We start from the raw sequence: 12,266 nt of genomic DNA, 5'->3' as shown, positions 1-12,266 counted from the left end.
AGAGTTATGTTTTTTTGCAGTGCATTTCTATTCAATGAGATAGATCTATCTATTATGTTTGGTGATGATATCTCTTATAGTTTCAGAGTTATGTCAGGGGTAAATTTCAAAGTGTAAAAATGAAAAAAGGGCAATAACTCCAAAATTAGACAAGGCTGTGTTTAGGTTCTTAAGCACTGCAGTTCTTTCCAATGAGATCTATTTACCAACAAAGTTTCATGTTGATATCTCTAATAGGTTTTGAGTTATGTCCAGGACAAAAGTCAAAAAGTAAAAATAAACAAAGGGCTATAACTTCAAAATAAGGCAAGGCAGAGTTATGGTTCTTTAGCACTGCACTTCTACTTAATGAGACCTATCTACCTACAAAGTTTCATGTTGATATCTCTTATAATTTTCGAGTAATGCCCCAGACAAAGTTCAAAGTGTCAATATGAACAAAGGGCAATAGCTCCAAAATTAGGCAAGACAGAGTTATGATTCATTAACAATGCACTTCTACTCAATAAGATCTATCTACCTGCAAAGTTTCATGTTGATATCTCTTATAATTTTAGAGTTATGTCCCGGACAAAGTTCAAAGTGTAAATATAAACAAAGGGCAATTATTCAAAAATTAGGCATGGCAGAGTAACGGTTCTTGTGCATTGCAATCCTACTCAATGAGATCTATCAATCTGCAAAGTTTCATGTTGATAACTCTTATAATTTTAGAGTTATGTCCCGGACAAAGTTCAAAGTGTAAAAATAAACAGAGGGCAATAATTCAAAAACTAGACAAGGCAGAGTTACGGTTCTTGTACACTGCACACCTACTCAATGAGATCTATCTACCTACAAAGTTTCATGTTAATACCTCTTGTCGTTTCAAAGTTATGTCCTGGACAAGAAAAGCAGACTGACGTTCTAACAGGAAAGTAATAATGTGGCTACTCTATTGTTCTCTCTATTGTTCTTTTTAGCCACACAAAAGAAAATAGCTACATAAAAGCATTACGGAATGAATGACATCAAAGAGAAAGAACAGTTACCTACTGCGAATTCACTTATATTCGTGGGCATGAAATTTCGTGGTTTTATCAAAACGGGCATTTTCGTGGGTTCTTAAATTCGTGGATTTTCATTTTCTTGTAAAAAAAATTTAGTAACTTAATGCAAAGTACATTGTAATCTTAAACTTAATAGCCGAAAATTTTTACTTACAGCATGTACATATCTTTACGTGTCGTACAGCGCTTGTCAATAAATTTAATCCTTGCCTCTGGGCATAACTCTAATATCCGATAATTGATTGCAATTAACACATTTATGTGACATGATATCCACCTCCATTGGACACACTGCCCCTGTAATTCGCCGATGTTAACATCGCATAATTTATACGACACCTGACACGTTTTAGCCAGCCAGTTAAAAAAGTTTACACCCTGAATTGGTCTTACCATATTTGACAGTAACTACACGCAACGTCACAGTCACTGTGTAAATTTACATGCATATAAATTAATCTGAGTAAATAACACGAGTATGTGTGGATCTAGAAAAAGTCGGTGGCGTCTTTGATGTTTATTGAATAGCATTCCGGCAAAAATACAGATTAAAAATTCATTTAAAAAGGATCATTTAAAACTGACAAAACAATGTACAATCGTATTTTTTATAGTTTAATTTGCGTACTTACCACATTAATATCAAAGACTTTTTTTCAAAATTAAAATTGACAATTTTTATAAGCGCTAATTATTGCATTGCCTGGGTTCCCATATCTGTCCATTATGTCAAGTATTCTTGTTGACACAATCGAGTTAACACAATCGAGTAGACTACAATGATCAAGTGTGTGTGTATGCGACTGACATTTGTTACAGTATGGAATGTATCATGTTGTCACTTTTTGTGAACTGATGAAAAAAAAAGATATTTTGACTTTGACTTTGAGTAAATTGAGGACATATATAATCGAGTTTTCTTTCAAGTTTCTTAAATATTGCAAACGGATTTAATCTGTCACTAACCTGATTATCTGTACTGTATGTATATACATCAATTTCACGAAAATCGGCCGGAAAAGAGCCGACGAATGTTTGTAAAAGATCTACTAGTATATAGAACAGAGACATAGTAAGAAGTATTTGTTGGGATAAAATTTCAACGGATCTTAAATTCGTGGATTGACCTATCCACGAAAACCACGAAAATTCGTGCCCCACGAATAATAATGATTTTACAGTATTGTCCCTCTAGCCACATAATTACTGTCCCGTGAGTGCAGACAGACAGATGGAAGGACAAAGTGGCGAATATATACTCACCCTTCGGGGAGCATAATAAATGATCAATGTATTACAGTGACTGCATTAAGGGCTATATCAGGGCACAAACTTCACTTTAAAACTCATTACTTCACCATAATTTATCAGTACATTGAAGTCTATTTCGCCTAAATACCCAAAATGTAATACATGAGCAAGCAATCTATTCTGCTGGGGTTTTAAAGCAGCATGCCTCCAGATTCTTGCTAATTTTCTATAACAGTTTTAAATGTAATTAACAGTAAAATATTGTGCAGTGAACAAAGGTAGTGACTAATGCATTGTAAATTGACACTTACAAACCATGTAAAATACAAAATACCGTAAAATTCCTAATAAATGCCCCTCCCCTAATAAAGGCCCCCAGGCCTTTTGTTAAGAAAAACAATCTACTCATCAGTGCTGAACTCATGAGTAAATCCATAATTTCATTCAAATCATTCAGAATCCATTTTATTTTATAGTATGAACTTAAAAATCTTAACACTTTTTAATGTTATTACCAACACTTGCTAACACTGAATGTATTTACAATGATTTTTGGATTTAGGAAAAACTGTGTTGTAATTATAGCCCCCCCTTTTGGAAAATGTTAAGCCCCGGGGGCGTTTAATAGGAATTTTACGGTATGCAAAAATAGCAATTACTGCATTAGTCACACAGTAGAATGTTGTGATAAATAAACCAAAATCACTAATTAATCACATATAACATGTCCATTTTTACTTCAATCTTGAATCTTTTTTTCTTTTCTTAAAATCTTTCAAGAGTTTGATTTTCTCAGAATATTTTGGCTCATCTCTTCAGTCAAACCAACAGTGTTTAGGTCATATGATGACATTCCAGCCTTGCTGTTGGAAGAAGACCTCAGATGTCTCTTCCCGCATTGATGCAGGCACAAGCGGGTATAAGTGTACCAGGATAGGCGAAATTTTGTAGTTTTGTAGAATTCTCAATATGACATTGGGGAAATATCAACAGTCTTGTCACTTATGAAATGACCAGTATCTGGCACCTGTGTCATAATGACATGGTGGTAATGCCTCTACTTATTAACATTATAATAACATGAAGCAATCTGGTTCTAAATATCCTCCTAATACTGAGCAGTAGCTGATTAGTGAACTAATACCATTATTATAAAGGACAATAGTATTAACTGCATTTAATCAAAACCGTGACTTCCAGTATATACATGTATATGTAATTATATTAGGTAGATATATATAGGTCATCAAAGACCTATCAAAGGAGAATTACTGGCATATAAAATAATGTACTTTAAACAATAATATTGCCTTACCAGAAATCTTTCCCACAATCTAAACATGAGAGACAGTTACAGTTGCGACATTTTCTAAGGTAGTGATTTTCCACCTGGTTTTTCTTCAGACTTTCTCCACAAGCATTACAAGCAAACACCACCATAATCTTATACTGTTACAATCTTCAGAACAACAAATTCTATAAAAACAAAAAAAGAAACAATATTTATATGACTTGGGTAAAATACCTTTCCGCTCAGAAGAAATGCATTGTAAATTATTGTCATTCTTTGCCATTTTCAAGTCACAATGTGAACTTAAACTACATGTACATGTATGTTACTTTAATCAATGGTTGTTCCAGATATTACAAGAGGATAATAATTTTATCTAAATGCATATTTTTGCCAGTCCATAGGGAGAAAGCAAGTAATATTAATATTTCTATCCCTGAGCTAAGGAAATGGGTTAAAGAGATCAGCAAAACATGGTTAGATTAAGATCTGTTTCAGTGAAAGTATACATTCACATTTTATACATTAAAAAACTTCAGTAAAACAGACACTTGACACAATAGGCAGGCTATTTGATTCATGTATAAGAAATGACTAGAAATTTCCTGATGTGAAGAGTAAGAAATTTATTCTTATATTATAAAAATTTCAAACAGACATTAGCATGTGAAATAACTGACCTTCCAACTATGAAAGAACGGTCAATGCCTGCACTAAGATAACTAAACAACTTGGTGGCCTTAGATTTATTACAATTACAGGAACCAGTAACCGAACTACAATGACACCTCAACTTTGGTTTGGATGTAAAAAGAATTGACTTTTTTTCAAGGTGCAGTGTCAGACACCTTGTTATCACTTAGCAAGAGTAAGTTGCTCCAGTTTACAAGCTAAGATAGTTTATATTCATTTTATGAGACCTAAATAAAAAAAATAAATACTATAGTAAAAAAGTCTACAAAAGTCTGATAAGATCAATTGTTGATTATGGATCTTCTGTTTATTTTCCATCTACAAAGAAAAACATTCAATTGATTGAAAATATTCAAAGAAGGGCAACTAGAATTATTCCATCATTGAAAGGTTTATCCTATGAACAAAGACTTGAAAGGCTTAATTTGCCAACACTTTTATATCGTAGACAACGATTTGACCTCATTCAAATTTATAAAATAATTAATGGGTTTGATAATATTGACCCGAATAAATTTTTTGTGTTCAATGATAACTGTACACGTGGACATATATTCCAGCTATTTAAACCAAGTGTGAATAAAACACTAAGGAAAAATTCATTTCCTATTAGATGCACTGACCAGTGGAATAATTTAGATGAAAACATTGTTCTTAGTGAAAGTGTTTTGACATTTAAAACTTTACTCGACCGGAGCTGGCAAAGTAAAAGATTAAATACAAGTGACATTTATTGAAGTTATCTTGATAATACTGTATAGGAGGAGCTTACAAGCCATCTTGGCTTAAGGTGACAACAGACACTTTCCGTGGTACTCACATAAATGTCATTTAAACCAACTTATTTTAGTAATAATTGTTATTTATTTAATCTTTATGCATTAAATGTCGTTGATCAACATAAAAAATAACGTATTTGAAAAAAATGCCTTTGTAAATGATTGATTTTTAATAAAAATCCTAAAATTTTAAATCGTCATATCAAAGTCATTTTTTATTTTTTTGTCATCAAACTTTTGGAAAATAAACATACTTATAATATCTGGGGAACCGTGTCTCAAATTTTTTCTATCTTTTCTCAAAAAAATATTACTTAACGTCAATCATTTTATGCGACTTTTTTCACCATACATATTACGTAATTAAAGATAATTAAGTCGCTGATTGAGCAAACAAAAATCCCTGACACGGTTCCCTCCGTAAATAAATACCCTTTCATGTGCTTTAAACCGCATGTTAATTGCTTGATTATTAAAAAAGTTATGCCGATTCAAAGTTAGTCCGACCCGCATCAAACGAAGTGCCATAAATCGTCTGTTCTCTCTCGGACCCCTACGTTTCACGCTAAATAATTGCATAATACACAAATATCGCACCAGAGAGGATCACAAGTTGCGGTAACATACTCTAACAACATTTTATGACCCAGTGACATCTGACCAATTAAAAAGTTGCTGATTAATATCAGTTCATAACAGAAATTTCTGCAAATCTTAACGTGATTTACTGTCCGTCTGGTATCTGTCGCACATGTCACGTGACTTTTGTTAAAATTTGAGGCACTCGGTGGGGGGAAATGGAACGTATTTGCGCACCGCTAACGGGGTATTTAATTATTTCATTTTTGAAGTTTATTATTATTATCATCAGCATTATTATTATATTATACCAGTGTCACTCTGTCTGTGTATTCGTGTATGAAATTCAGTTAAAATATAAATTAAAATAACAAAAAACTGAGCTTCTGACGGTCTTTTAAAGTCCATGATAGATGTACAAATAAGAACGGGATATTATATATTTTTTCCTCCAAATTGATATAAATGCTTGACATATTTTAATAGAAATAAAAGGTATCACTCGATCATTATGATCTGACCTTCTTGACTTCTATTATCATGAAAATCATCTATGCACGGCATAGATATCCAGTTTCTACTGGGATATACAATTAATTCCATACTTTGTCCCAGGTTTATTAGTATTGTGTTCTATTTATTGGCGAACAATTTATTCAAAGCATTCACTGATAATATATATTAATATCTTTTTTTATTGATTCATAGAGAAATAATCATCCTTAAACAATCTAAAATGGTTTAGAAATTTGTCAGGGACACCTTACCACAAGTCATATAGGCGTTCACATAAAAAATGTTGTCTGTTTTTGTTGTTGTTTTACTTGACATTGTTAGAAAACGAGGTTGAATGTAAAGCAAGCCGTTGAATCCGTACAAAAGTCCATAAACTCAATGTAATATCTATCAGATTAACGGGACAGACAAATTATTTTCACACATTATGGATATTTTAGCAACTGTATTTTAAATCAACCCCGTGGTCGTGCGATTTGCCGCTATCCTTAATTATTTCATACAGAGCAACAGATAAGGTGCGTATTTGCGTATTTACGCAATTATTTTTTATAATATACGCAATTGATTTTTTAAGAATGCATATCAAAACCCATTAAAAAAATTAAAATACGCAATTGTCTTAAAAGACCATGCGTATTGTCATTTTCATCACCGCAAAATTAATCCGTCGTACACTCGTTGTTTTGGACAAATTATATCGATATGCATGATATCCGAATATTCCCGAATCAATGCCAACTAATCAACGGTCTCTGGTCTTCGACGGTCCCCGGTCTCCAAAGACCGACTAACTAAGCATGAGACCGTCATTTTTGTCTACTCAGGTTGACAGTCTTTACAGACCGGCAGAGACCGTTGATTTTGTGGAGACTGTCAATAAGTAGGTCCCAGCTGTATCAATAGACGCTTTGAAAAGCAATATGGCGTCGTACAAAAGGGAAAATGATTTGAAACAAAACAGTCGCAAATAATCAAAAATCAGTCAGAAAACGAACTTGTTAAAAATATTATGGAATATAACATGAGCATATTATATAAAAAATAAAACAATTGTGAAAAGTTCTAGTAAATTGTTTCTTTTTAAAACAGTTAAGATATCTAAATTTAATTTTATTGATATTGAACAGTTGAAACCATAAAATTCATATCTTCATAATTGAATACCCAATTGATCTTGAAATCATAGGGTATCGAGTTTTTCAATACCCAATTAAATGGAGCCAATACCCAATTCCAAAGGAAATGATGGAGTAATACCCAATTCACTTTTAAAGCTTATCTGTTGCTCTGTTTCATACATTATGTTACGTACATTGGCCGACAATTTCTTACTTTATAAAAAATGCTAAATAAAAGGTAGACGATATTCATAAAAGACGTACGAAATTTGTACGATACATGAATTACGAGTACATGTAGTATGGACCAGTATGGACCGGTAATTCACGGATATATGGAACTACCGATTTCCCTCATTGATGCCTCAACAGGGGGCGGAGCGTTATCGATAATTGACAGGTTACGCGAATAGCAGATAAAAATGGTACAGGTACCATTTTAAACGTTTAAAAACACATTTTTTGGACTAACTGCTTCCAAAATTAAATCACGAATGTGTTCAGAAAATGTTGATAAATCTACTAAGCAAAAAATCTCATTTTAGGTATTTTCAGTGATAATTGACTCCGTTGTTACCTTAAATGCTCAGAAGAAGGAGAAGGTAAACGTAAAAGCTTGTAAATGACAATGTCAAATACATCAACTCACTGACATAAATTAAAAAAGAAGATACACCAGAGGATATATCCTTGTAGAATCCAACATGTGACTGACGCCATACTAGAAAATTCAAAACATTGATACATCAACTAATTGTTGTCTTTCAGAAACCACCTGATAGCATTATGCTGGTAAGAGATCTTCGTAGAAACATTGAAAAAATATTATGGGGTAGTACAAATGCATTCAGCCTCAGCAGGGATCATCCTGGTCAGGATTTTTAGTGAGAGATTTTCTCTCATTTGAGAAATTTTGATGAGAGAAATTAGATTTTCTTGAGAGATTTAATTTTCATGATGAGCGAGGTTAAAAATATGGAAATTTCTAACTTTTTTAAAATCACTGTACATATAAACATTGTTTATCTAATGAGGATATAAGAAGATGTAGCTCTGTTTATTACAGTGATTTTTGTTTTCACTTTTTTAACACATTCTATGCCTTTTTCTTTTGTGATTTTTTAAACATAATAAAATTCTAATTGTGAAAAATAAATATAACACCTTTATTCTGAAATATAAAAGAATTATACATGGATATCTACTACAACTATTATTTGCAGTCAATGTTCCTAATGGACAACACTGTACTGTACAGAAGTGATTGTTGAGATTTGAAGAATATTTTTATAACCTTTCATTTTGATTTCTTTATGCTTCTCTTCACACACCTCCCTCCATTAAAAAATATACCTGAACACATAATGACAAATATCTTCATATCCACAAATATAAACAATAACTAAAGTAATTTTTATTCATAAACATCATTTTTAGTGTTATAAAAACCTTTAAATAACACTCGGCTTCCTTTTAGAATTTTTTTTAATCACGACATCGCGAAAATATGTGACAAATGAATATTTGTCTGTTTTCCACTGAAACATTCACAATTCTAGCTGTTGCTGATTGCAATTATATAAAATTAAATATTTCTGTTCAATAAAAGAACATTTATTATCGGCTATTTCATCAGGAATCGTAAAACAAAATTTTTAAATTTGTTCTTTACGGCAAAATTTACCGTGGTTGATGCGACATTTAGAAGACAATTTTACCGGTAGATTTATTTTTGACATGTCCATTTTTATGTCAGTCTGTGTCTAAAATTTTTTATTAAAATCAATTAAAAGTGTTTTGTGTAAATTCTCGACTTACAGATAGATAAAGGTTAGCCATCATACTGTATTTCTGTACGGTGAATTTGCGGTCTCCGATCGGCAATTATTTTAGGCTAAATAATTCGAAGTGTTGGACTACTTTTTGGAGTTTTTTACACCGATTTCATTAATAAACAATTTGAAATTAAATTCTTGATGGGAATCGTGAATTTTTCATCATATTTTTGTGTAATTTTAGCATTCCTTAGATTGTGTTTAGACATTTTCCGGCTCAAATTGCCGTGCGAGATTTTCTCTCATTTCACAAATTTCTCTGAGATTTTGGTGATATTTTTGCGAGAAATCGCGGAAATCGCCCCCTAGAATGATCCCTGGGCAGCCTGTCATGAGAAAGATGAAACTATACCGAAACCATTTCAAAGTGGGACATAAACACATCTATATGCTACACTAAACATACAATTTTTAAAATTGTTAAATATCAATCGCGAAAACATGTTACTTTCATGAAAACGTGAAACAGTCTAAATGATTAAAATATTTCTCTCATTTAAAACAAATCTCATTGACAATTACATAATTTCTTTTCAATTATTAGCCCCAAATACTGTAAATTTATCATAAAAATACCAAGAAACAATTTTCCACGTTGAATTGTTCGATTCCCTGTTGTGTTCTTCTTGATTATTTTCAGAGTTTACAGAGAATACGTTCCATAGATAAGAAGTTAATCGAGTTGACTGGGTACATCCAAATGATATGGATTAAGACGACTTATGAAGACATCCTTGTTTATCAATATGAGTACGATCAGTTTAAACATGTTTCCTGAAACTATCATGGTCCACTTGTTTGCAGAAGATACTGCAATATACATTGCTCTGACATCTGCGAACCAAAAGTCACCCTCCAAAATGACCTTAATCGGTTAGAAAAGTAGGAGTTGGAGTGGGATATGGAATTTAACCCCTCCAAATGTCAAGTAATCTACGTCGTAAAAAAGAAACATCAAACCCCAACATAATACATTTACTACCTTCATGGAGTCCAATTAGAATCGGTTACCTCAACTAAATACCTAGGCGTGGTGGATATATCAGAAAACCTTACATGTATCCATGGGATGCCCACATTTACAGTCAATGATCCAATTCCGGACCTAGTTCTGGCTTCCAAAACTTTATAAGCCGCTCTTTAACATTTTTGTTTTTCATCAATGCGGCATTAAAGTTTTGGATAAGACCCGTTACGAAACCTAACCAGAATAACATTAGATGATTTATTCTTGTTTTTCACTTGCAAATACACTTGACCGAATCAATTCTTGTGCATTTTACGATAAAACAATTATTTTAATATCATTCTATACCAATTAAAGTATCAAAATATTAATACCGTCATTAAAATTGCCTATTTAACTGTAAAACATCAATTTATGCCGACTACAGTCGGCCATGACATTCAGGTGCCACGCGAGATCTCGTATGACGTCATTCGCGGGAACAGATTTGAATAGAGTCGTGTACTATATTTAGAACATTTTGTTGACATGATTTCGATATTTTTATTCAAGATAATGTTTTTATTTATTTTCATTAATTTTTTAGTACTTAAATATGATTTTATTGAAGATAAAAGTCAGTAAATCAACCTTTTCAATATCTTTAATAAAAGTAATTTATAAAAATATTGGAGGCACATGGGTTCATAAAGGTCAATCTCGTAATCACGTGGTCAAACATTTTGGCAATATGGCGGCCAAGTGCCGAAATTTTTACCTGTCGGAAACTATTAGGTAGTTTATGTTCGTAATAAGATTTTTATTTGTCCATCCTTGGCTTATCAACAGATTATATATAGTTTTATCAAGGTATGCTTCACTTTACTTCATGGCATGTTCGATGAATAAATACGAGCGTGTCAGATTCCTGGCACGATTATTGGTGGACTTTCCCTACGGGGTTATCTTCAGCGTTCACGTCATGTCATAGTATATAAACGGGTACGCTGAAGACCTTAAGCTATTCCGGACCGTGAGCAGTTCCGGCACACTTCGTGTACTTTCGTTCAAATATTAAAAAAAATATTGCCAAAATTAACAAAATTTTGGTATGGTTTTATAGTATAATTTATTTCTCATAAATTGAAAGTTTTTTTTTCTGCGTTGTAAACATTCCAACTCATTTGGCGCTTGGTTTTTAGAAGCAAGCATTTGAGAAAACAGGCTCGCCGTAATGGCGCCATCATTGATGACTTTTAATTAGCGCGAAATAACTACATAAAAAGGTAAGTATTTTATAAAACTTTGTTATTGTTTTATGGGAAAATGTATAGCCTATTAAGAGATATAACTTTTACATGGTGGTCATGCCGAAAAAAGGTAGAAATCTTGTTTCGAGCGAGTATACATGCGTGACCACTTCCGGTATTCTGATTTCGTTTGTTGGGGGCTGTGTCAAAACATTTATGACGTGTCAGAATGGAGTTAAATGAGTAAACAAGATTTTTAAAACATTAAAATGTGTAGTAATGAAACTGTATAGCATTTTTTCTCTAATTTATTTTATTTATAAAATTAGTTTATAGAATATTATTGATACATTTTGTATAAATATTGATAAATTTTTTTTTCCAGTTTAGCTTTATGTGGAATTGTTTGGCTCACGGACTTTAATTTAAATCCGTGTTTGGCTCCTGTTCATTTCTATGTTTATTTCTAAATATATAATTAGTTGGAACTACATTAATACTTAATTGTTGCTCATTTTGCTAGAAGAGGCTTATACAGTCACAGAATGCTATCAAGTGTTAATTTATCTTCCTGAAAAACTAAATGTAGAGTTTTGAGTCATCAATTGATTGATGTAAAGATAAATATTCTATATACAATGGGGTAATAATATTTAAAATATTTCTCTTATTTGTTTATTACAGCTTGGAAATAACCATACAGTGACAATAGGACCTTGGCCAGCACCACATGAGACTGGTGGTGGTGCTGTCATCCCTTGTAGTTACATCCCTTGTAGTTACATAATTAAGTGCAAGGATGTTTCTACAACCACAGCTCTTATTAGAAATGCTTTACAGGAAATGGAAGAGAAAACAGTCATGACTGTAACAAGGAGGTGTTCAAAATAGTTAGTCTAATGTAAAGAAAACCGTAAAGCTGACTGATTCATTTTGATATCAACACAACAATTTAA

This window comes from Ruditapes philippinarum, unplaced genomic scaffold (genome assembly GCF_026571515.1).
Source record: "Ruditapes philippinarum isolate M1 unplaced genomic scaffold, ASM2657151v2 ctg3937_1_1_1_1, whole genome shotgun sequence".
NCBI lineage: Eukaryota > Metazoa > Mollusca > Bivalvia > Venerida > Veneridae > Ruditapes > Ruditapes philippinarum.
Note: the sequence above shows the minus strand (reverse complement) of the source record.